This window comes from Herpailurus yagouaroundi, unplaced genomic scaffold (assembly GCF_014898765.1).
Source record: "Herpailurus yagouaroundi ecotype Mexico unplaced genomic scaffold, PumYag 192, whole genome shotgun sequence".
NCBI classification, from domain to species: domain Eukaryota; kingdom Metazoa; phylum Chordata; class Mammalia; order Carnivora; family Felidae; genus Herpailurus; species Herpailurus yagouaroundi.
The window spans coordinates 11,834,837-11,859,319 of NW_024412423.1; the positions used below are offsets into that span (position 1 = coordinate 11,834,837).

Sequence of the window (24,483 nt, forward strand, 5' to 3'; positions counted from 1 at the left end):
CTCAGGAGATTTCTGGATACTGAATTCAAGAACTCCCATAACTGGTCACCTCTGGTATCTAAAGGAAATACGATAGTCAACTTCTCACTGCATTTGTTAGAGTACGATGTTCTGCTCCCCCAAAGTTAAATTTCATTTCAATAAATTGCAGGAAGTTGTCAAAATTCTTTTGCAACACAGAAATTGTGTTGTCTTGAAACCAGGTTGTGCTAAATGTAAATTGCTTTCACGGAATCAGATTTTTATTTATTTATTTTAATTTTTTTTTAATGTTCATTTTTGAGATGGAGAGCGAGACAGAGCATAAGCAGGGGAGGGACAGAGAGACAAGGAGACACAGAATCTGAAGCAGGCTCCAGAGGCTCTGAGCTGTCAGCACAGAGTACGACGAGGGGCTTAAACCCACAAACCGCGAGATCACGACTTGAGCTGAATTCGGACTTTTAACCAACTGAGCCAGCCAGGCGCCCGTTTTTTGTTTGTTTTTTTTAAGTTTATGTATTCTACAAGAGAAAGAGAGAGGGCGTGTGGGTGCGAGAGGGGGAGGGGAAGAGAAAGAGAGAGGGACACAGAGGATCCAAAGCGGGCTCTGCAGCAGCCTGTGCTTAGGTTCTATCGAGTCTCAGGGTCACCACTGTGTTAACCGGCTCATCGCAGGCACAGAATGTCTCAAGGAGTGTCCAATTTTATTACAAACATCTCATTTGCAATAGGAGGTTCATGAATGGAGTTCTCAGGACAGGTGTTCAACCCCTACCAGGAACCAAGAGCAAGCCAACAGCTGTTTCTCAAAAGGAAAAGTATTACTTGTCAAAGAGTGTGTGCTTACACTCAAACACCCTAGGGGCCTCTACGGTGGTTTGTTTATTGGAATTTTTATAGGATTTAGACAGCATTCCAATCTGCTGCGGAATTTTTGAGTCCTTCTGGATTCACTAGGTCATAAAGTGCTGCCTACTGCGAAACTTATATTTTCTAGCCTTCTCAGATCCCACGTTCCGCTCAAAATTCGCAGCCACTGGGCTTTCTTGTAAGTGAATCAAAGGAGCACACCTGTATCATATGTTACTTCCAAAACCCAATGAGGCTTGTCAAGTGTTACAACTTTTTCTTTACCGCTGTCCGATGCAAGGCGTATTAAGTTGTCTTTCATATTGACAAGGATATCCCTATGTACCTCAGACAGGTGAGAGGCCCATCGAAAGTCATTGCTACTTTCTATTACTGGGTATTCTCAGCAGGAAACGATATATTCGATGAGCGTGATGCCCTCTGAAATGATGAGACCATCAAGGACGCTATGGCCAAATTGGCATAGAGTTCAAGAGCTCCCGTACAGGATCAGTATACTAGGCTCCTGCCAAGTGATAATAACCTTCTGAGCTTATTTATTGAAATAGCATTGGTGAGATCAATAGGCGTAAACCAAAAACTGTTTTTATTTGCTCCAGTAAAGAAATGATGTCTGGATGGGCTTCTTTGATTTGAAAAACAGATTCAGTTCGTGATCATCAACTGGGTGAGAATGTTTAAGACACATCTGGGAGACTCAGGTGATTTCTGCATGGGTCAAACGAGCTACCTCTGCTTCTTTTAAGTCTTTGAGGGTAGCAGTTAACTTTGTATTTCTACCCCACCTTTCCCAGCCTCCTCCCAAAGATATGATATGGCTTTCAATTTACTTTCTGATGGGAAGAGGAAGTTCTAAGAGTTTTCCTGGGTCCTTCCTACCACAATGGGCTGGGGTGACCGTACAAAGTTATCACTAAAACCAGTGTATTTTTGATAGTGAACGGAGTACTCTTAATGGTTACGCTGGAAAAACACATTTTGGTGCCTCAAGGGTCAGGAATCCAGTGCCGGGATTTGGTCAATTGCTGAGGTTATCTGTACGGATAGTGCACTTAGGAACCAGGAAAATCATCGGATGTGATCAGGAACCTGCTGGGCCTCCACGAGCTGGATTCAGGTCGCAACTATAGTCATTACCTGATCTCTTTTAGCCTCCATTCTCACCAGTGGACCACACCAACAGTCTCCCCAAAATTAGCGTTCCCAAAAATTAGTGTTAGCTCAGAGCCAATGTCCAACAACCCCTGAGAGGACGGGGTATTTCCCTCTCCTCATTGCAAAGTCGTTCTGGTGAATGAATAGTTTCCTTTGTGGAGAGCTGGAAACAAAATCATAGAACTTACTAGCATATTACAGGGTGCTTTCTTCAAGGCATCATGCCTCCTCTCCATGCGTTAGGGATACACGTGTATGGACTCCGGTCTGAGACCTGTAGGTGAAAATCTGTGGTCATTCTGGGAGCTGAAAGCAGGCCTCTCGAGGCCCAGAGGGGGTATTGCTGTTGTTAATAGAAATCAAATAGAATCTCTGAGGGCTATTCTCTACAGGCTCTAATTATAGGCCTGGAGATTAACAGGGTCGGTGGAGGTCAGGCACAGGGACTCAGATTTCCCTTGTGTGAGAACTTCCTCAGGTAAGGCTATTACAAACGCTTCAAGCAAGATGGTTGCAGACTTATCCAAGGAGGAAAGAGACTACCCTTTGAGAAATTCTCCACCTTCCACGTATCCTCATTGCTCTCCTTATAGATCCACTCTTTTTCCACAACTGCTCTAATTGTCACACAAGAGATGGAGAAGAGCTGTGGATTCCGTGGACATGATTCAACAGCCCACCAGATCAAATTCTGAATTTTATGTCTGGCCATTTTAGTCCAGCAACTTAAAGAGATGGAAGATTGTGTGTGTGTGTGTGTGTGTGTGTGTGTGTGTGTGTTTTGTAAGCCTGGCTGTAGGAATTTGCTGTCATTCACCAACTTCAAGCCTTTGGGAACCAAATGGAGCAATTCTTTTGTCCGGTTTTCCTCAATCCTTATCCTAGGTTGAGCCTGAGATTCATTGTCCGTGCCAGGACCCTTGGAAGAGTGAAATGGGAATGTAAGGAACGATACACTAGGACAGGAAGCAGAAAGGATCCAGGAGACACTGGACGTGTCAACATTCACCTCAGGCTCTGTGTATTGTGTTATGGCATTAGCCATGGGGCTGCAGAAGGTCTTATCTTCAGTGGATATTTCATTCCAGGTGATCATATGATTAAATCTGAATGAATAGGCAGCCAGAGAAGCGTGTCTTAATACTTGCTTATAAATCCTGGCACAATAGATAACCGATCCCAGACTCTCCGCATTTCCATCGGCATCTGTTGCCAGGAGTTTCCCTGTGTTCACTCGTCTTACCAATTTCTTACCAGTTACAGTATGACTATCAACTGATACCTGACAGAAAGCGTTGCATTGCCTGGATTCCCATTAAGCACCTGTTTTACTTCAAAGGATGGTATGTTCCGGAGTGTCCAGAAGATGTGATGTGGGGTCATCTAGTTCAGTGGTATCTGATACCAACATCAGATCTACCACAAACGGCCTAACAGCTCTCATTCAGTTATATGTTTGACATCGAATTACTATCATGTATTCTAATGGACCATCGCCTAATTCGAAAATAATTAACAGGAACCATTTGCCTTCTACATAAATGAGGGCATATTACATAGTCATTTAAATGTGTGTTTTAGCCAAAGCAATATATTTGTGTAATTTGCAGGTCACTTCAGGCTCCATGACTCTATGAATGTAGAAAACTCCAGCACGGAAAAATATCTGAGTAATTACTTATCCCTCAGTGTCACGTCAGAGTTACTGTAATTAATTAAAAGGTATGTGCTTACAAAGCTTAGGGTGGTCTTGGTTTTGGTTTTTCGTGCATGCAACAGAGGTGGGCTGAAGGGAAAAGAGCTGTCAGGTTTATTCCATGCTTTGGCAGAAGGAAGTCAGTGTAGGCGTAGTTCAGGAAATCACTCTGTCACCAGTCTGGAAGATTCTGAAGAGAGATGCTTGACAAGAGGGTGAGCATGCCTGAGTAGAGGGAACCACCCTTACGGACTTTGCAGATTTCAGCGTGGGTGTGGTGCTGTTGACTTTTTCCTTTTTGACATGGGTTGCACCCCTTACCTGCCAAGTTGGATTTTAAGCCTTTCTGGCTATAGGACTCTACCATTTGCAACAAGATATATACATTTCCTATGTGGTTACAAGAAGCCTTGCTTTGGGAAAGTTGACGTGATTCATGATCCAAATGTTGCATTCTGGAAAATGAAACGATCTTTTCGTGGTTCTATTTTGAAAAGTTCTTTGGCGATTATTTAAGCGACCCGTCTTAGTACCTTTGATGTCAAATAATTGTGGTCTTCTCTTGGACGGAAGCCTTGTTACACAGTAAATGTTTCCCAGAAACTATATTTTAGAAAAGAAACTGAAGGAAAGAAATATTTAAAAGCAGATGTCTTACAACTGCTTTTGTGCTTTAGAGGCAGACACAGTTCATCTTCTGCCATGTCTGCTTTGTGTGTGTAGGAACTCTTGGATTTGGTTAGTAATGATGAAAAACAGTATTATAAAATCAAGAAAGCAACCACAGCTTGTCCCTGGAAAGTCATTTTTATTGAATTGCCCCAAAACTACTCAACTGACACGTACCAAGCAAAACTCTGTGATTTGATGTTCCTTTATCTTGAATCCAGTTTTCCCAGTTGGAAATGTGGGCTTTGGTCTTTATCTGTGAATTGCTTAATGTAGGCCTCAACTTGTTCCATTTTGTAAGAAATTACGGTGCTCCACTTCTGCAATGAATTTCCCCAGGGCTTCTTAAATGGTTTGCGCTTTAATGCATGATAGTTGAAAATTTTCCCAATTTGATCAATTCCTTTTAAATTTGAATGAGATGCTACTTTTCCTCACGTACTCGGACAATGCCATTGACTCTCGGCCAGAGGGGTGTGCATTTGGAGTAGATTTTGTAGCAGTGGTGATGTGAATCCATCGAGACCTGGATTACTCTTGGCCACTGGAGGTGCTTCTGTTAGGATACTGGTGTAGTCTTTAGCTGTAGATCAGAATGAAACCCGGAGGTTCACATGGGCCCTACTTGTAGCCTGGGTCACCTTGCCACTGTTTTCTGATCCGTAGAATTAACTGACAGCAGACAGTTATTTTCATCTCTGAAGTAGATCCAGGCTTTTGCTGTCTTGTTTTCTCTTTCCATTTCCTTAGGTTGGAAATTGCTTTATTTGCTGATATTTCCTAGCTTGGGTTGAGTTTCAAGCCAAGGACATTACTGCAAGAGGAACAAGAATAGAAAATCAATACCATATTGATTGCCAGTGAGAACGATTATGAATAACTTGAGTTTCCTCTTTGCAGGTTTGGGCTCATTGTTCTATCTTCGCCATTTACGGCTTTCTGGATTTTTACAATGAAAATGTTGCGATTGAATCAAAGGCGTGGACAAAAATGATCGTGTCTATACAAGTCTGTAAATTCTTAAATGGTATGCATTTTGAAAAAAATCTTTCATAATGGATATCAAAAGGCTTATTTTCCTCTGTAGCTTTTTCATAAGAAAAATGTCATTTTCCTGATCACATTGATAGTAAAACGGTCATGTTTAGCCTGATCAAATTTAAGCTAAAAATACTTACCTGTTCACAGTAATTTTCACTCAATTTCAGTACATAGGAAAATATATTGTTTGTATGATGATGCATTCATTTTAGATCTGGCGTTCCTTTCAAACTTTGAGTATGAAAGAGACTATTTAGCAAGCCTATGAACTTAGACATGTTTTAAATTTTAAAGAGATCCTAAAGAACTAGGTCAAGACTTAAGCAATTTTGGGCTTTGGAGAATGTATTCTTTAGCTGTGTCAGAAAGTGGGGTAGGAGGAGGTTGAGATGGAAGAATCTGCCTTCCTTAGTAGGCTCCTGAAGAAATACCGCTCTGCAGATAGAAGGCGGTTCTTTGGGGCCCTCTAAACTGCAAGGACATTGAACCCCACTTTACCTTTGGGAAGGCTAATTCCGAAAAGAACCAGAATCTTACTCTCCTCTTCAGTGCTGAATCACTGACGCTCCTTTGGTTGCAGGCAACAGAAACGACCTCAGCTCATCTAAAGAAGTCATTCACTGGAGGGAGATGGCTATTTCCAAAATCCAGGAAATACTGACGAGACAGACCTCAGGAAGGACTGAAATCAAAGCAGTGTTGGTGATCTAGGTGTCCCACTGAAGTCCAGATTCAGGAGTGAAACAGCATCGATTATTTTTCATCCCTACCATCTTTCCTTTCAGATTCAAATGCTGAGAGAAGGAGAGAGAGAGAGAGAGAGAGAGAGAGAGAGAGAGTACGATTTACCTAGGTAGGGCTCTGGACCTAGGGTGGGCAAGGCTCTTTGATGGATATATTATTATGCCTTTATTCTTGGGGGATGGGGAGGGGGTCTCAAAAGGAAGCAGGAAACTATTACCAGAAGGGCAGGGACAAACCAAGAGATATCCCCTACAGGCAGTATTTTTCTCCCTCTAACATTTTAGGACTTGTTATAATCATTGTGCCCATACCTTCATAGCCCTATATACTTGACACTGTCCTCAGCTCTTCCCTACCCTTTCCCCACTTTTTCCACCACCCAAAAAGGATTTTAAAACTCTAGTTAGCTTTGAGAGGACTAGGCATTGAGGAGTTCTTACTTTAGTTAGGCTATGCCTTATGGTTCAGTTCTAGCATAGGCTCTGCCTTGCTCTTGAGGTCCTACCTTCTTGTTTCTGAAGTTCCAGTTTCTGTTGACCATGACCTTATCTTATTTCCTGGATCTGAGTTGGACTTGAGCCCTGATTTGCTTCTTGCTAGGCTTGGGTGATTTCCTTCACTTCCAGTGGGTACCCGGTGACCTGTTCTCTTCCAGAAAACTCCTCTGGAGCTCTCTGATTGCTTCTAGATTTCCCAGCATAGTGTTTCTCCCATCAGAACACTTTTGATATTCCTGGTGGGATCCTACTGAGGCCAAATGACTATTTGCCAAATTTTCTCTTTTTTTTTTTTAATGCAGGAACACCTCTTTATACAGTCTTGGCTCATCCAATATTCCCATTTAACTCTACCTTTTAAATTTGCTTTAGTAAATATTGAATAGACATAAAATCCTAATGACAATACATGTAAAGTTTAAAGAAATACCAAATAATGATCTCCAATGTACTGACCCCCCAGTTTAAGAAACATGATGCAGGGGTGCATGGATGGTTCAGTCGGTTAAGCCTCCAACTTGTGATTTTGGCAAAGGTCATGGTCTCACTTTCATGAGATTGAGCTCTGCCTCAGGCTTTACGCCTGAGAGATTCTCTCTCTCCCTCTGTCCTTCCCCCACTTGGGTCTCTTGCTCTCTTTCTCTCTCTCTCTCAAATAAAAAAAAAAAAAAGAAACAGGATTCAATGTCATTCTCTCTCTCTTTTTTCTCATTAGATATTAATATTTTATTTATTATTTTTATTTTTTGAAGTTTTTATTTAAGTTCCAGTTAGTTAACACAGTGTTATATTAGTTTCAGGTATACGCTATAGTGATTCAACACTTCCGTACATCACCCAGTTTCATCACGACAAGTGCCCTCCTTCATCCCCATCACCTGTTTCACCCATCCCCCGCCTGGTAACCATCAGTTTGTTCTCTCTAGTGGAGACAATTTCTTAATTTGCTTCTCTCTCTCTCTCTTTCCCCCCTTTGCTTGTTTGTTTTGTCTCTTAAATTCCACATAGGAGTGAAATCATATGGTATTTGTCTTTCTTTGACTGATTTTACTTAGCATAATACTCTCTAGCTCCATCCATATCATTGCAAATGGCAAGATTTCATTCTTTTTATGACTGGGTAATATTCCATTATATACATTACATATATGTAATGTATATATACAAAGATATATGTACTTTAATATTTTATTTATTTTTGATGGACAGAGAGACACAGAGCACAAGTGGGGGAGGAGCAGAGAGAGAAGGAGACATAGAATCTGAAGCAGGCTCCAGGCTCTGAGCTGTCAGCACAGAGCCCGACGCGGGGCTCGAACTCACAAACTGGGAGATCATGACCTGAGGCAAAGTCGGACGCTTAACCGACTGAGCCACCCAGGCATCCCTATATACATATATATTGTATATATACATATATTACTTATGTATATGTATACATACCTATGTATATGTATATTACATATTGTATATATACAATATATGTATATATACATAATATATGTAAACACACACACACACACACAGACACCACCTCTTCGTTATCCCTTCATCAAAGCAGGAAAGAATATCCAATGGGAAAAAGACAGTCTCTTCAACAAATGGTTTTGGGATGAGTGGTCAGCTACATGGCAAAGAATGAAAGTAGACTGCTTTCTTACACCATACACAAAAATAAATTCAAAATGGAATGAAGACTTCAATGTGAGACCTGAAACCATAAAAATTCTGGAAGAGAACACAGGCAGTAACCTCTTAGACATTGGCCACAGCAGCTTCTTTCTAGATATGTCTCCTCAGGCAAGGGAAAAAAAAAAACAAAAAACAAATGATTGGGACTACATCATAAAAAGCTTCTGCACAGCGAAGGAAACAATCAACAAAAATGGCATTCTCTCTGAAAGTAATTCTGCCTGACTGGTTAGAATGGGCCCATCTCACCTTTGAGGTCGGAGAAAGCATGTTAGAGCCTCAGCTCTAATACTGCCTGAGTGATTTTAGGCTACTGCACCTCTCTGAAACTTAACATAACCTCACAGTTTTGTTATTTTTAAAAAAATTTTAAACGTTATTTTATTTTATTTTTTTAATGTTTATTTATTTTTGAGAGACAGAGACAGAGTGCGAGAGGGGGAGGGGCAGAGAGAGAGAGACACACACACACAGACACACACACACATAGAATCCGAAGCAGGTTCCAGGCTCTGAGCTGTCAGCACAGAGCCCGATGCAGGGCTCAAACTCACACACTGCGAGATCATGACCTGAGCTGAAGTCAGATGCTTCACCGAACTGAGCCACCAAGGTGCCCCAATGTTTATTCTATTTTTGAGAGAGAGAGAGAGAGACAGAGACAGAGCATGAGCATGAGCATGAGCATGAGCATGAGCATGAGCAAGGGAGGGGCAGAGAGAGAGGGAGACACAGAATCTGAAGCAGGCTCCAGACTCCGAGCTGTCAGCACAGAGCCCGACGAGGGGCTCAAACTCAGGAGCCACAAGATCATTACCTGAAACGAAGTCATCACGTAACTGAGCCACCTAGGTGCCCTTCACCTCATAGGTTTGAATTAGATGACAACATGTTTAGCGCTCCGTAGATAGAAATGTACTTTTTTTTTAATTTTATCTGAGGGCTCTCAGTGAAGGTCTAGCACACTGCCCCTCCTCTCAACCTTTTCAAGCCCATTTTGCTCTGATGTAGGATGTTCACTGGGAGTCGAATCAGAGACCTTAAATTCATTTTGATTGAATCCTACAGGATTGGCCTTAGAGCAGACCAGTGGGGACTTAGGGGTCCTGATATGGGAAACAAGGATACACAGAGAGGGACGCCTGGGTGGCTCAGTCAGTTAGGTGTCCGACTATGGCTCAGGTCATGATCTCGTGGTTCATAGGTTCAAGCACCCCGTGGGTGTCTGTGCTGACATCTTGGAGCCTGGACCCTGTTTCACATTCTGTGTCTTCCTCTCTCTCTCTCTCCGCCCCTCCCCGCCTCACGTTCTGTCTCTTTCCCTCTCAAAAACAAATAACCATTTTAAAAAAAGTAAAGAAGGATACACAGAAGGCCACGTTATTTGAGGATTCGTTATCCATACCCTGAAGTTACAAGGTTACATAGGGAACTGAAGGTTTCATAACAGAAAATGATCCATCTGTAACCTGATTGGTTAAACACTGATCCCCCCCCCTTTTTTTTTTTTCAACGTTTTTATTTATTTTTGGGACAGAGAGAGACAGATCATGAACGGGGGAGGGGCAGAGAGAGAGGGAGACACAGAATCGGAAACAGGCTCCAGGCTCCGAGCCATCAGCCCAGAGCCTGACGCGGGGCTCGAACTCACGGACCGCGAGATCGTGACCTGGCTGAAGCCGGACACTTAACCGACTGCGCCACCCAGGCGCCCCAACACTGATCCCCTTTAAAGACCCCTCCTATCTTAACACTAAATCATCTTCATTGTGGGTCAGTCTTTGCTGGAGTGTCTCCATTGTAAAACTTATTATGCTAGATGTTTACTATTTGTTTAAAGGTTTTCTTTCACACTAGACAGAGCTCCTCAAATGTGGACATCTTTCTTGCTTTTCCTGTTATCTCCCTGTACTCAGCACTGACTCACTCTTAATAATAAATGTTTCATGAAAGTTGGAGAGGCAGGATTCAGCCCACCCAGGCTTTCTTCACATAACTTTGATCTAAAAATAGCAGTTAAGTTTTACGTATGCAAAAAAAAAAAAAAAAAAATTGCTCTAAGATTGTTGCTTTGATATTTAAGAGGGACCAATAATCAAATTTCACACATGATTCCTAGAAACGTACAATGGCGTCAAATTGCCCTTTTGTATAAATTTTAAAACTCGTAGCCTGTGTTCCAAACTTCTATCTTGTGATTCCGACATTAACTGCTACCCAGTTCTGATTCTCTGTTTCAGGCTGGCCTTGCCTTTTCTTGAGTGGGCAGGGAGAATAGTCTATATTCAGCCAGTGACAGTGTGCAGGAGCTCTTAATAGGGGCACTCAATCTGCCCCACAGCTACCACATACACCCTCGGTTCCCCACCCCCAGTGTAGTGTCGCATTATGAATGTGGGGAATGCTCTACAAAGTTGGCAGACAGAACCACACCCATCAGTTAGTTAATTTCAGTTTAAATGGTTACGTGCAAGGGAATTGCCACCCGTATCTGAAATTCCCTGGTTTATATAATTCCAGTTTTTCTTTTCTTAAAAGAAACCCCATTCTGCTAGGAATAAGAATTATGCAAAATTCTCACAATTGCGAAGTTGCCTTGCAGAGGTCCGTAAGGGTCTTTTGAAATCCATCTCAGAGAAAAGGCTGTAAATATGTAAAATGTTGCATTCAATTAGGAAAAACAACAGAATTTAACGTATCAGAGTCTAAGGAGGACATAATCAGTACTTTAAGAGTTACTGCGTGTGGGTTGATTCTGCAGTGGCTGAACAGCTCAGAATATTGAAAGAGCAGTATTTCTATGCGTGGGTAGTGGGCGGGAAGGGATGTCCTAGATGCAGGCAGCTAAATGGCAAACATGTTTGCGACTGCAACGCAGGGGGAAACACTGGTGAGGCTTAGGAGGGTAAAACAATTAAACACAGACTTCTAGTCGCCGGCATGCATCAAAGCCAGGGTCAGTAACCTAAAACCCATAGTCTAATTCTGGCTCTCTTAAAAGAGTCCTGAAGAATCCTCGGTCTGGCTCTCACCAGCCCAAACTAGATCTGGCCAGACGCACGCTGCCAATTTGAGATATTGTAACTTCCCTTTTTTCCCCCTGAAGCCATTAGGGCTTCAACAAAATTGTACCACTGAACCCCATTCCAGGTTCCTGAATTTAGAATTCAGTTGTGGTTGGCTTTGCATGACTGACAAAGAGCTGAGTGACATTTTAATGAGTAAATTCCAAGGCGTATCATTCTTAAAAAGATGAATTTCTAGGCTTTTTAAGGCATACTGGGCTTTCAGCCTTTCTTCTCTTGTTGTCAGTTCTTGTTGTGTTTAACGACGTTAGGAAAGTGAAACCTGTTTGTTTTGGAGGGGTGGGGAGGATAAAATCATATTCAAAGGCAATTTGAATCTCGAATCCTTTTTAAAAATTTTATTTATTTATTTATTTGAGAAAGGGGGGGAGGGGCAGAGAGATGGAGACAAAGGACCAAGCAGACTCCACGCTGTCAGCACAGAGCCCAATGTGGGGCTTGAACCCACAAACTGTGAGATCATGATCTGAACCGAAATCAAGAGACGGACGCTTAACTGACTGAGCCACCCAGGTGCTCCCGGAAGTCTTTTTTAAGTGAAGATAATTATTAGGTTAAGCACACTAGAGAAAAGAACCAGCAGAAAATGAAACAGCCATCACACGCAAACACACAAAAACACCAATCAAATGACAACTCTTAAATATAAAAAAAAATGCTTGAAAATGTATGGGAGTGGGACAAGAAGAGGATCCAATGGGAGCACTCTAGGCAGAAGACAAGACTCTTGGGAAGAAGTCTACGCTTTTCGAGGGAAGACAGTTGGGCACTCCAGGAGGCTCATGCGCGGAGGTAAGGAAATCACTTTCAGAGTTGGAGCCCAGGGATTCTGGGAGGGTTTGTCTGCAACAAAATTCTCACCTACTTTTTGGTATCTCTCTCCCTTGGAATTCCTCCTGGAGAGATTCTTGGGGGCAAGGAGTATGAGGGGTTGTGTCCACCAAGTACCATGATGGGTGTTGCAAATATCCCCAGAAGTGGTTGTTCTGCATTATTATTTTTAATGGGGAATTGTTTCATCTAACATCTAAAGACTTGGATGTTCAATGAAAATTAAGAGAGGGAGATCATTTTGGAGCATGGACCACTGCCATGGAAGTATGAGAGCACTTGGTTAGGACTGGAAAGATGTGAAAGGTTCTAGTGCATTAGGAAATGTGGAAGGAGGATGCATGCTGGGGGATGGGGGTGGGGAAGACATTCTATTGAAGTCATATTTCTTCCTAGGACTTTAGGACTACTTCAGTTTTAGTTTTCTTCCTTTTTCTTTATGTTGATTTATTTTTGAGAGAGAGAGAGAGAGCTCACGTGCACACACAAGTGGGGGAGGGGCAGAGGAGGAGGAGACACAGAATCCAAAGCAGGCTCCAGGTTTTGAGCTGTCAGCACAGAGCCCCTCATCTGGCGCAAACTCACCAAATGGGACATCATGATCTGAGCAGAGGTTGGACGCTTAAACGATTGAGCCACCCAGGCGCCCCCAGTTTTAGTTTTCTAAAGTTAGGATAAGGATGATGTTTTATGCTTTCCGGTAGTTTCTCCAATCTCGTGATACAATGTGAAGTGAAAAGAAGCCACGCTTCAGAATCAGAACCCAATTTGAAACCACTCTCCACCTCAGGCAACGCGTGAAGTCTCTGAGACTTAAGCGGGGCTAACGATATGGTTAGTGGACTTATGTCAGTTACCTATCCAGGATTCAGTTCTCTCATTGGCTGTCTTGGGAAAATCCCGTATGTCGCAGCCAGTGGAAGTTTGGCAAAGATGAAACTCAATCTTACCTCTAAGAGTTGACTTTCATGGGTGTAAGCCAATCATTTCACCCAATTTAGGCTAGAGCTGTATGGAGAGACATTTTAGGGGGACTTTCGGGATATGTACTAACTCTCCTACTGTAAGGAACACTCTATCCCTATATATGGTGCTGACTGTTGATGGGAGTCTCAGAGCAGTTGCAGCCATTATTCTACCAGAAGGAAGTCAGCTGACAGTGAATTTGACACATGAAAGAGGGCAGGGCTAAGGAAACTGCAGAGAAATTCAGCCCCAGCAGTCTTGACACTGTACCTGAAACCTCACCTACTGCTGGACTTTTTAGCTGATATATTCCTTCTGTTACCAAAGCTGGGTTTTGGTGTATGTCCTGTTATTTGCCATCAAAAGATTGCTTAACCCATACGTGTGTGTCTTGCCAGTTTTGTGAAGATTATGGCTTAGCACCAATGCTTCGTATATAAATAGTAGTTCAAGCAATTGTAGTTCCTTTACAAAAATTAATTGAACAAATACATGGGAGAACACCCATCAGGCCATTCTATATAAGACGGGGCACCAAGTCCTAGGTCTAATGCAGATAAATAAGACTGGATCCCTGCTCTCAAGGAGTTCACAAACTGCTACCTGGTGTGTAATAGTCTTTCCATAAAGTCCTTGACGATCACTGAGAAAGTATAAGCAAGCAGAGACTGGGTTCTTGCATGTGGAATAGAAACTTAGGGTACCCAGACTTAAAAAGTTAATTCATGAATGCAGAAATAATAGACTGTAACGCTAAGTCACCTGAATATATTAACATGGGCTATAATAAATAAGGCAGTCTAATACTTTCTTGAGAAACTTACAAATGGCACAGAATCAACGTTAGGTAGGTTTTAGTTGTGCTTTCTACATCTCCACAAATTCCAGTGACTGCGGGGGCCCCTCTTGGTATCGTTTAAAAATACAAACATTCTTCTGTGATTCAGAAGAATCCTGAAGTCTAAGTACGGCACGATTGTGAACATGTTCTATTTAAGTAAATTTAACACAGTTCTAAAGAATCTGTAGACATTTCGTAACACAGAAGCATTCCTTTCAAGACTTCCAGTTGAACCTCTGTTGCTAGTAGTGTGTGTGCAGTGGGAGAGTAGTATTTTTAGAGCCCAAATACAGTTGCTATTATGAGCATTTTCTTAAGAGGAGTAATACTCACTGGTAAATATTACTTAAAGCCAGTTGGCTTTTGTAGTGAGTTAGATCTATTCCTTGAGAGTTTGGGGAACACTACCCGGTATATTGTTATGACTCTACCTAATGTACTTCTTACACTAGTGTCACATGGAATTGGGTTTCATAACAATTATTTGCATATTATAACTGTGCAAAGTAACTTCCTTCCGCTATGTCGTTCTTTGCAAATGGGAGCACCAACCCCAAAGTGGGTGGATCATCCTGAAGTCAGAACTGGGGCGCCTGGGTGGCTCAGTCGGTTAAGCGTCTGACTTCGGCTCACGGCACGATCTCCAGGTCCGTTGGTTCGAGTCCCACGTCGGCCTCTGTGCTGACAGCTCAGAGCCTGGAGCCTGCTTCAGATTCTGTGTCTCCCTCTCTCTCTCTGCCCATCCCCCCAACCCCCAATAAACATGCTTTAAAAAAAAGTCAGAGTACATCAATAAAGAATTTAGAAAATGTCACTTATGTGGTAATTAGGCTGGTTTCAAAAAAGCAAGCATAGGACCCAAGCTGTGTCTAAGATAATTTCCTCTGTTATTTCAATGCAATCCACTTTAGCCAAAGGATGTGCTACTCTTTTTTTAGAATCTCAAATGTTGGCCTATTTAAATGAAATTTCAGTAAGGAGTTTCAATAAATAATATCCAGTTTCACTTTCACAGGCAAAAGTTAATCGATAATCAAGTGTCTGGAGTTAAAGCAGCTTCTCTCCCAGGTAGGACATAATATCCATGCAGGAAGCAATATGGTTTCTCGAAAAACGAGGATTGAACAAGAAAAGAAGGAAGATAAGGTACTAACATAAGGAATAAATACATGTTACTTCTAATCATCATCCTGATGTCTCATTTAATTCAGGGCTGCTGGGGGGTGCCTGGGTGACTCAGTCGGTTAAGCGTCCGACTTTGGCTCAGGTCATGATCTCACGGTCCGTGAGTTCGAGCTCCGCGTCGGGCTCTGTTCTGACAGCTCAGACCCTGGAGCCTGCTTCAGATTCTGTGTCTCCCTCTCTCTCTGACCCTCCCCTGTTCATGCTCTGTCTCTCTCTGTCTCAAAAATAAATAAACATTAAAAAAAAGTTTTAATTCAGGGCTGCTGGATGATAAGACGTTCTGTGCTCGCCCAAGATTTTGAGCTAAACTTTTGAATCTCCTGTTTGATCGATAGCTACAGCTGCCCTCCACGTTTCACAAATCTTTCCCAGTGCAAGTAATACAATGTTAGATATAAAAAACTTTGCTTTACATTGAAAACATGAAGCAGAGAGGTAAATACCCAGAAAAGATGGACTGGCCAGCAGCGATTACAAAGAAGAGAACTTTGTTCCCTGTTTCATGTTGTTGGTTTGTTTTTTCTTCTTTGTCATTTGTGCTGTATCAGCTTGAGGTCAATTCCAGTGATGAATGGCTCTGTCTCCTCGTCTTCTTCATCGTCGTGGTAAATCCTTGTCCGCTTATGCAGAATTCAAGTAATTCAAGACCTTTTGGAACTGAGTCAGTCCTTGTGCATCTATGATGAAAAGTGAAGGTCACTTTCAAATGAGACAAGGTGGTATAGACCTCTTTTTCCCCTGCGCCTTCCTGCTAAGCATAACTATAAGCCTTAGAAATGGTGCAAGAGACAACCAAAGGAGAAATGTAAAATGTGTTTACAAGAACGGTAGTTAGGGTGTCTCCTGTACTCCAACCCAACAAAAGAAGGTCACCCAGATCCAGAGTTTCTTGACTTTCAACTTAGCAATAGAAGGCAACTCAGGTGGGCTCACTCCTTCCCCTAGATTACACTGAAGTCCCTCTAACAACATCAAGTGAGCCTGACATTGCCAAGAAGGGGGATGGATTGGGAACATTGCCAGAAATAAGAGACCAGAGGAGGTACTGTTTTTCTCTGCTGGATCTGAGACTCTCCTTTTCAATCCTTTCCCACTGAGAGATAGTGAGGGAGATAGGGCAGGGCTAGCAGATGAGAGTCCATAGCCTGATCTGGGAGATCTCTTTGTCCCCACAGGTCTGAAACTGTCCTCCTTCACTCATAAACATGGGGAGGTGGGGTGAGGAAGCACAAGTACCAGAACCTCTTTCAAAGATGAATTGATACCCATTTTACACAATCTCTTCCAGATAAAAGAAGAGGAGATAATGCTTCCCAACTTACTTTTTGAGACTAGTATTATCCTCATACCAAAACCAGACAAAGTCTGCACCAAAAACCAAACGAACAGCAAATGTACAGACTAATATTTCTCATGAACATAGATGCAAAAATCTTTAACCAAAACATTAGTAAACCAATCGTAACTGTGTTAAAAAAAAATGTACGTCATCATGAGGAGGGATTTATTCCTAGTTTTACAAGGCTGGTTAAATATTCAAAAGTCAGTCAGTGTAATCTACCATGTAATAGGCTAAAGAAGAAAAATCATAACATCATGCCAGCTGATGCCTAAAAAGCATTTGGCTGCAAACACCTGTTCATGATCAAAACTTCCAGAAAATTCGGAACATCAGGTCATTAGCACAGCCCTCTACAGAAAACCTGCAACTACTATCATACTTGATGGTACAAGTCTAAGGTCAAGGTAAGCACACCCACTCTCAGCATCTTAATCACTATAGCAACGGGAGTGCTAACCACTGTGATAAGGCAAGAAAAGGAAAGAAAAGGCATACATTTTAGAAAGGAAGAAGTAAAACAATCTCTCTTGGCAATTGACAAGATTATCTACCCACAAAATCTCAAGAAATCTACAAAATAAAGCCCCATGGACTAGTAGGGAAATTCAGCAAGATCACAGAGTACAAGCTCAATACCCAAAAACCAAACACATTTCTATATACTAAGAATGGATATTCAGAAACTACAATTAATAATGCAGTTACTGCGGTGCCTGGGTGGCTCAGCCGGTTAAGTGTTCGACTTTGGCTCAGGTCATAATCTCACAGTTCATGGGTTTGAGCCTGCGTCGAGCTCTGTGTTGACAGCTCAGAACCTGGAGCCTGCTTCCAATTCTGTGTCTCCCTTTCTTTCTGCCCCTTCCCCACTTGCACTCTGTGTCTGTCTGTCTGTCTGCCTCTCTCTCAAAAATAAATAAAACATTGTAAAAACTTTTTAAATGATGCAATTACCATTTATCATTGCTCCAAAGAAAATGTAATACTTAGATATGCCTATAAGAAACTATGTACAGAATCTGTATGCAGAAAATTCTAAAAGGCTAAAAAATTTTAAATGCTGACAAAGGAAATCAAAGGAGACATAAGTAAATGGAGAGACATATCAAATTCACAGAGTGGAAATCTCAACTGAGTAAACATGTCAATTCTCAAATTCTTCTATAGATTTAGTGCAATTCCTATCAAAATTCCAGCAAGAGTTTTTGAGGACATAAACAAGCTTATTTGAAAATTTATATGGAGAGTTACAGGCCCTAGAATAGCTTTAACAATCATGAAAAAAGAATAAAGTGAAAAGCATTACTCGTCCTGATAGTATGGCTTTATAATTATATAGCTACAGTAATCCAGAATATGGTATTAGCAGAGGGACACCCATAGAACTCAATGCAGCAGAATAGAAAACTTAGAAATAGACCCCCACAAATATACTTGACTGTTTCTTGACAAAGGGGCAAAACCAATTCAAAGGAGAATGGTAGATTTTTTCTTTAGAAACAGAGCTGGAGCAGTTGAAAAAGCAACTAAATAAGCAAAATGAAAAAAAGACCACACACACAAAACCTCAAACTTAACCTCAAACCCATATAGATGGCAAGGAATCACATGAAAAGATGTTCAGAATCATTAGCATTTAGGGAAATGCAAATTAAATAACAATGAGATATCACGACACACCCACCAGAATGGCTAAAATAAAAAATAGTGACGGCAGCCAGTGCTGGTGAGGCTGTGGAGAACTGGGGCACTCATGCATTGCTGATGGAAGTTTAAAATGGTTGGGCCACTCTGGAAAAGAGTTTGGCGGTTAAAACAAAATTAAACATCTAACTACGACCCAACTCGGCGATTGCGTTTCTGGGCATTTATCCCGGAAAAATGAATACTCACGTTCACACAAAAAACTGTACTCAAGTGTTGATAGCAGCTTTATCCATAGCAACTAAAAATTGGAGTCAGCCAAGATGTCTTTCTGTAGGTGAACGGTTCAACAAAGTGAGGTAAATATGCAGCATGGAAAACTGCTCAGCAACAAAAAAGGATGGGCTACTGATACGTACAACAATTTGGGTGAAGCACCAGGAAACTTTGCTGAGCTAAGGAAGCCAGTTCCAAAAGGTTACATACTGTATGGGTCCATTTACATCCCACTTTTGAAATAACAAACTTTCAGGGGAAGACAGGCTGCCGGGAGTTGGAGTGAGGACGGTCCTTTCAGAGGAGGTGGGAGGAAGGTGAGTGTCCTTATTATAAAGGAACAACTTTTATTTTACAAAGAGAACGCAGAGGGATCCTTGAAGTGTTTAGTATCCCAACTGTGGTGGATATATGAACCTACGCAAGGGATAATATTGTATACAAGTTCACGTACACACAACTAGGTATAAGTAAAACTGGGGAAATCAGAATAAAGTTGATGGATTTTATTAATGTCAATATCCTGGTTGTGATATTGTACTGTAGTTTCGCAAAATGTTATCATTTGGGGGTAAACTGTAAATAGTGTACAAGGGATCTCTGTATTATTTCTTATAAATGCATATGAATCTATAATGATTTCAATAAAAATTTCAGTTAGAGGTGAAGAAAGTCAGCTATATACATCGAAACATAAAGTTTGCAAAGTTAGGACAATTAAAAGGAAATCGGTTGCAAATGTATACACCTTCATGGTCTAATTTCAGAAGCTGGAAAACAAGGACAGAACGAAATAATCTGAGATAACTTTATACAAATGATGCATCCATAAAGGATTCTCCTGGGTAATTAGGATCTTTGTCATTATATTTAAGCTTTAGGAGAATTCATGCCCTTTCAAAAATGCTCTTTGGTAGGAGCACCTGGTTGGCTCAGTGGGCTAAGTGTCCAACTTCTGCCCAGGTCATGATCTCACAGTTTGTGAGTTCAAGCCCTGCTGACCACACAAAGCCTGCTTCAGATCTTCTGTTTCCCTCTTTCTCTCTCTGCCCTTCTTCCACTCACACACACACACACACACACACACACACACACACACACACTCTCTCTCTCTCTCTCTCCCTCTCTCTCTCTCTCTTTCAAAAATAAATAACAGGGGCGCCAGGGTGGCGCAGTCGGTTGAGCGTCCGACTTCAGCCAGGTCACGATCTCGCGGTCCGTGAGTTCGAGCCCCGCGTCAGACTCTGGGCTGATGGCTCGGAGCCTGGAGCCTGTTTCCGATTCTGTGTCTCCCTCTCTCTCTGCCCCTCCCCCGTTCATGCTCTGTCTCTCTCTGTCCCCAAAATAAATAAAAAACGTTGAAAAAAAAATTAAAAATAAATAAATAAATAAATAACAAAATGTTAAAAAAACGATCTTTGGTGCTTCTGACAGAAATAACACAGTATTTGGAAATTGGCTGGTAGCAATTCTAGTATCAGTGACTAGAAATATTTTGACATGTTTTTGACGAAATATTCCTGTATAAGTTCAAATTCCTCCAAGTATTTAAAAAATCTTGTAATGTTTATTTATTTTTGAGACAGAGAGGTAGGGGGGGAAGGAAAGAGCAAGGGAGACACAGAATCTGAAGCAGGCTCCGGGCTCTGAGCTGTCAACACACAGCCTGATGCAGGGCTCAAACCCACCGACCATGAGGTCATGACCTGAGCCAAAATCAGACACTTAACAGAGTCACCCAGGCTCCCCAAATTCCTCCAAATGTTTTTAATGTACAAGGAACAATCTTGCCTTATACTGAAATTTCGTGTTCTCAAGAAAATGTAATTTTTAAAAAAGTGTTTATTTATTTATTTATTTATTTAGAGACAGGGCATGAGCAAGGGAGGGACAGAGAGGGTGGGGGGTAGAGAATCCCAAGCAGGCTCCAAGCTGTTAGGGCAGAGTCCAATGCAGGTCAAACTCACGAATCATGAGACCATGAATCTGAGCCAAATTCAAGCGTCTGACGCTCAACTGACTGAGCCACCCTGGTGCCCCAAGAAAGGGTAATTTTTAATAAAAGTATAACTTATAAGAAGAGCTTAGCCATCTACTGTGACTATTTTCTACTTTTGTGCTGAACCAATTCATGAGGTCATCCACTGGGACGTTAAGTTTTCTACATGACCAACTTTATCGTTTTTATAATAATTAAGGTCATTGTAAGGAGGCTAAAATATAAATCATTCCAAGATATGTAACATATCACTTGTCCAATGCTCCTTTCAGCATCGTTTCAAAAGTCTTAGTGTAAGCAACCTTCAAAGGAGAAATTTTGGTATGGTTCCTTTTCATCTGTTGTCCCCCTTAGCACAGATTGGAACAGAGCAAAAAGGAAACTGGTGAAAACATCAGTTGGTGCGAACCTTCTTTTTTTTTCTGTATAAGATGAATATATAGGGGTACCTGGGTGGCTCAGTCAGTTAGGCATCCAATTTCAGCTCAGGTCGTGATCTCATGGTTCTTGAGTTCGAGCCCTGCATAGGGCTCTCTGCTGTCAGTGCACAAGCCTGCTTTGGATCCTCTGACCCCCTGTCTCTCTGCCCCTCCTTCACTTGCACTCTCTCTCTCTCAAAAATAAGTAAACATTAAAAAAAATTTTTAAAAAGTTGAATATAGAGAACGACTTATCCATGCAAATGGATAAACCTATGCATGACAGTATGCCAAAAGGCTTGATATGTCAATACGGTTTTCATCGCAGTGTGGTAATACGATTGGCATTTGAGCAAATTCGTTCTGAGGTTGTGATCTTCCCTGGTTCATCCCCTGGCCTACAGAAAACTATTGAAAGGTTTAACTTTAATCAAGGGGTCAGCCTATGATGGCGGTGAGGATCCCAAAACAACAATAACGACAGCGATAAATTAATGTATGAGAAGGCAGTGAAGTTAAGTCAAAGCTATAAGCAGACCAGAAATTACATGCCTAAAAGCCCTTCAGTGTGGAAATGGTCTGAGTCAGCCAGAATTCCCCTGGCACTTACACCTCCAAGAGTCAGTGGAAACCACATCAGTTCTCAGAAGCATGTGTGCGTTTGGAGCAGTGGGCATGTTGCCAGCGCAGTCTCTCCATGGTGATCGTCTTGTTATAACATCAACCATCAGAGAACCATCAGCCCGTGAAAGACAAAGCAAAGGCAATATTTTAACCTTAGTTAATATTTTAAAAACACATATTAATATTAGATATTTGTGTAGCTGGTACTAGTTTTATAGGCACTGCAAATTTGATTATAATTTCAACTCTTTACAGTCATTGGGTTATCTGTTAATCTTTCAAAATGTACTCCGTGGTGTTTCAACCCCTGAGAGTTAATTAAGTTAAAATGAAATGCTATCCTGAGCATCAAAGAACAATCCCACTAATGAGGAAAATAAAAGAAGGTCCCTATTTTCAGGAGTTCTGCTGTTAAAAAGGATATTATAATAGAAAAGGCTGTTTTGTGATCTCTTACTGATAGAGAATAAAGGACAAAAGCTGGAGTGTCTTGGCAAGCATCAATATCCAGAATATTTTTCTAGGACCTATACTGATACCAAGAAGTATTCTTAGTATGGTAATAAGGCAGATTGAAATGGGCAGGTGCTAGACAGCCAGTTGCTAAATAATGAGGAATTTTGTAAGATGATTGGTACCACGTTGGCAGCTTAAAATTGGCCATGGTGGGAATATTTACACTGCGGAAATTAGCAAATCATACCTCCCTTCTCTTCGGAGAGCCATTAGTTAAACACTGACTGCCATACCTCTGGATGTAACTTACATTGGTGGTGTAAGTGGTCTCTTACGTTTGTAATTTTGAGAGGAGGATCTGAGGAAGGTCCTACCTATTTTGAAATCACTTCGTAACTAGTTTGCTACAATAATCATGAGGCCACTGGACGATAGAGTAATGTACCCAGAAAGTCGGTCTGATGGTGAGGGATAACTTAGAAAATTAGAGCAAATTGCTGAGTATACTCTTGTCTAGTTTACAGAGCTCTCAACATGGTTGGTGCCATTTGATCTTTACAAACAGTCCTGGAAGGCAGGTTTCAGTGTTATTCTCATTTTACAGGTGTGGTAATTGAAGCTCAAATGGATTTAGTATCTTGTCCAAGGTTACACACCAATGATGGAATGGATCAACTTAGGTTTTTCATTGCTAACTTCAGAAAACTTCTATGTCAGGTCTTAGAAGGCAAAGTATGCTAAGTTGGGCACACATGCTAATTTGTTTGGACTGGGAAATCTGGGTTGGAGAAGGGTGTGGACGATGAACTGGGGCTCCGATAATGGGTAGAGTATTCCCAAGCAGCAGGGAACGATAAAATAGTACTAGATAATTAAGCAGTGAATAGCTCGGGAGAAACTATAAAATCAGAAGAAGGCTAGGAATTGTGCCAAAGGTAAGGCTGCCTTCAAACACAGGTGATTTACTGAAGTCATTAAAAAAAATCTAAAGTATTGTAAGATCTGGAGATTAAAATCGGGAAGTTAATGTCTGGAAATGAGCAGTTTTAGGAAGTGGCTCCACTCCTAACCTTGAAGATATTTAGAGACATAAGTTTGGTTAAGGGTCACTTTAGCAATTCACATCATTCTAGTTAATGGGGTGGTTTGTGTGGGTATAGAAGTGGGTTGGTGTGGAGAACAGGAAAGGTAACTAAAGAGGCCAGGGAGAAATGATCATAGGGACTTTGTTCTAATGTACAGAGGCCTAGGATGTAGACCATTCGAACCAAAGAATGATTTTGGGATTAGCTCAGGTTCTAGAAGTGGGATTAAAGTGGAATTCATTTCATAACACTTGGATCTGACTTAGCTTCCAAAAACAGAGGTACCCTTTACTTCCTGGGCTTTATTTCCAGTAATTTTATGAAGCCAGTCATCATAATCCAATCTGAGATCTGGGAGTCTACACTTTGTAGAAAGAGATGGAATTAAAAATGGGGGGGGGACCCATTTATGCTAGAGATCAACAAAACTTTACTATGGAAGGGGCATGGGTCCAGGAGGTTTTTTGGAGGTTCATGTGGTTCAATTTGTTTGCTCACATGAGGCCATATGGAGTCAAGGTCCTTAAAAGTATGTGTGTGCTGGGGTGGGGGTGGGGGGGATGGGTGACATAAAAAACAACTACACTCCACAACAGAACACCTATCTGTCTGTTATATGTTATATACATAAACACGCTTATATATTATACACACATATATACATTCTGTAACACATATTATGTATGTGTTATAGAAAGGCAACATATTACACACACATATATTTAGAATCTGGGCAGCTACAAATTTACGGTGACACCCCTTGGGACTGCCCACCCCATCCTGAATCTTGTTCAGGCCTGCCCCCTGGTATGGTGGCAGTCTCCTGCCACATTAAAGAATCCCTGAAACATATAATCGACTTGCAGACAGTAGAGAGATACATGGGAAACTTTTATTACTGAGACCACAAGAGAGAGATCATAAAGGGAGAAAATACATTTGAGGCAAGAAGGGGATAAGAATTAGAGCTTTGGGGGCACCTGGGTGGCTCAGCTGGTTAAGCATCCAACTCTTGGTTTCAGCTCAGGTCATGATCTCATGGGTCCTTGAGTTCGAGCACCGTATCAGGCTCTGCACTGACAGTATGGCACCTGCTTGAGATTCTTTCCCTGCCCCTCCCCTGCTCATGCTCTCTCTCTCTCTCTCTCTCAAAATAAATAAACAAACTGACAAAAAAAAAAAAGAATTAGAGCTTTGATGGGCTGGAGTGTCTACAACATCATGCTAGATCATTTTGTGACACGTTTTGTTTTTCAGAAGCATAGATTTGATAACCCATGATAAACTTATTTTAGTCATGTTCCTTAGGGTGAGACCTGACAAAGATGTGGACTGATTCTCACATTTTCACCTCAGACTTTCCAGGCTGTTAGAGTCCCTGCTTCA

At 41.5% G+C, this 24,483-nt stretch overlaps 2 long non-coding RNA genes across 2 annotated transcripts in view; one reads left to right on the top strand and one right to left on the bottom strand.

Annotated features, from left to right (window-relative positions):
• The first annotated feature begins 534 nt into the window (after positions 1-534).
• Positions 535-5,356, top strand: LOC121010616 (uncharacterized). The gene is made up of 3 exons (XR_005781286.1): positions 535-1,186; positions 3,618-3,729; positions 5,273-5,356. It is a non-coding gene; the product is annotated as an uncharacterized LOC121010616 (long non-coding RNA).
• The window catches only part of LOC121010615 (uncharacterized), a 33,368-nt gene continuing 13,302 nt past the window's right edge, over positions 4,418-24,483 (bottom strand). Inside the window, exons 3-4 of the long non-coding RNA XR_005781285.1 lie at positions 15,699-15,932; positions 4,418-5,186 (exon numbers count right to left, since the gene is read on the bottom strand). This is a non-coding gene — a long non-coding RNA (uncharacterized LOC121010615). The remainder of the gene's footprint in view (positions 5,187-15,698; positions 15,933-24,483) is intronic.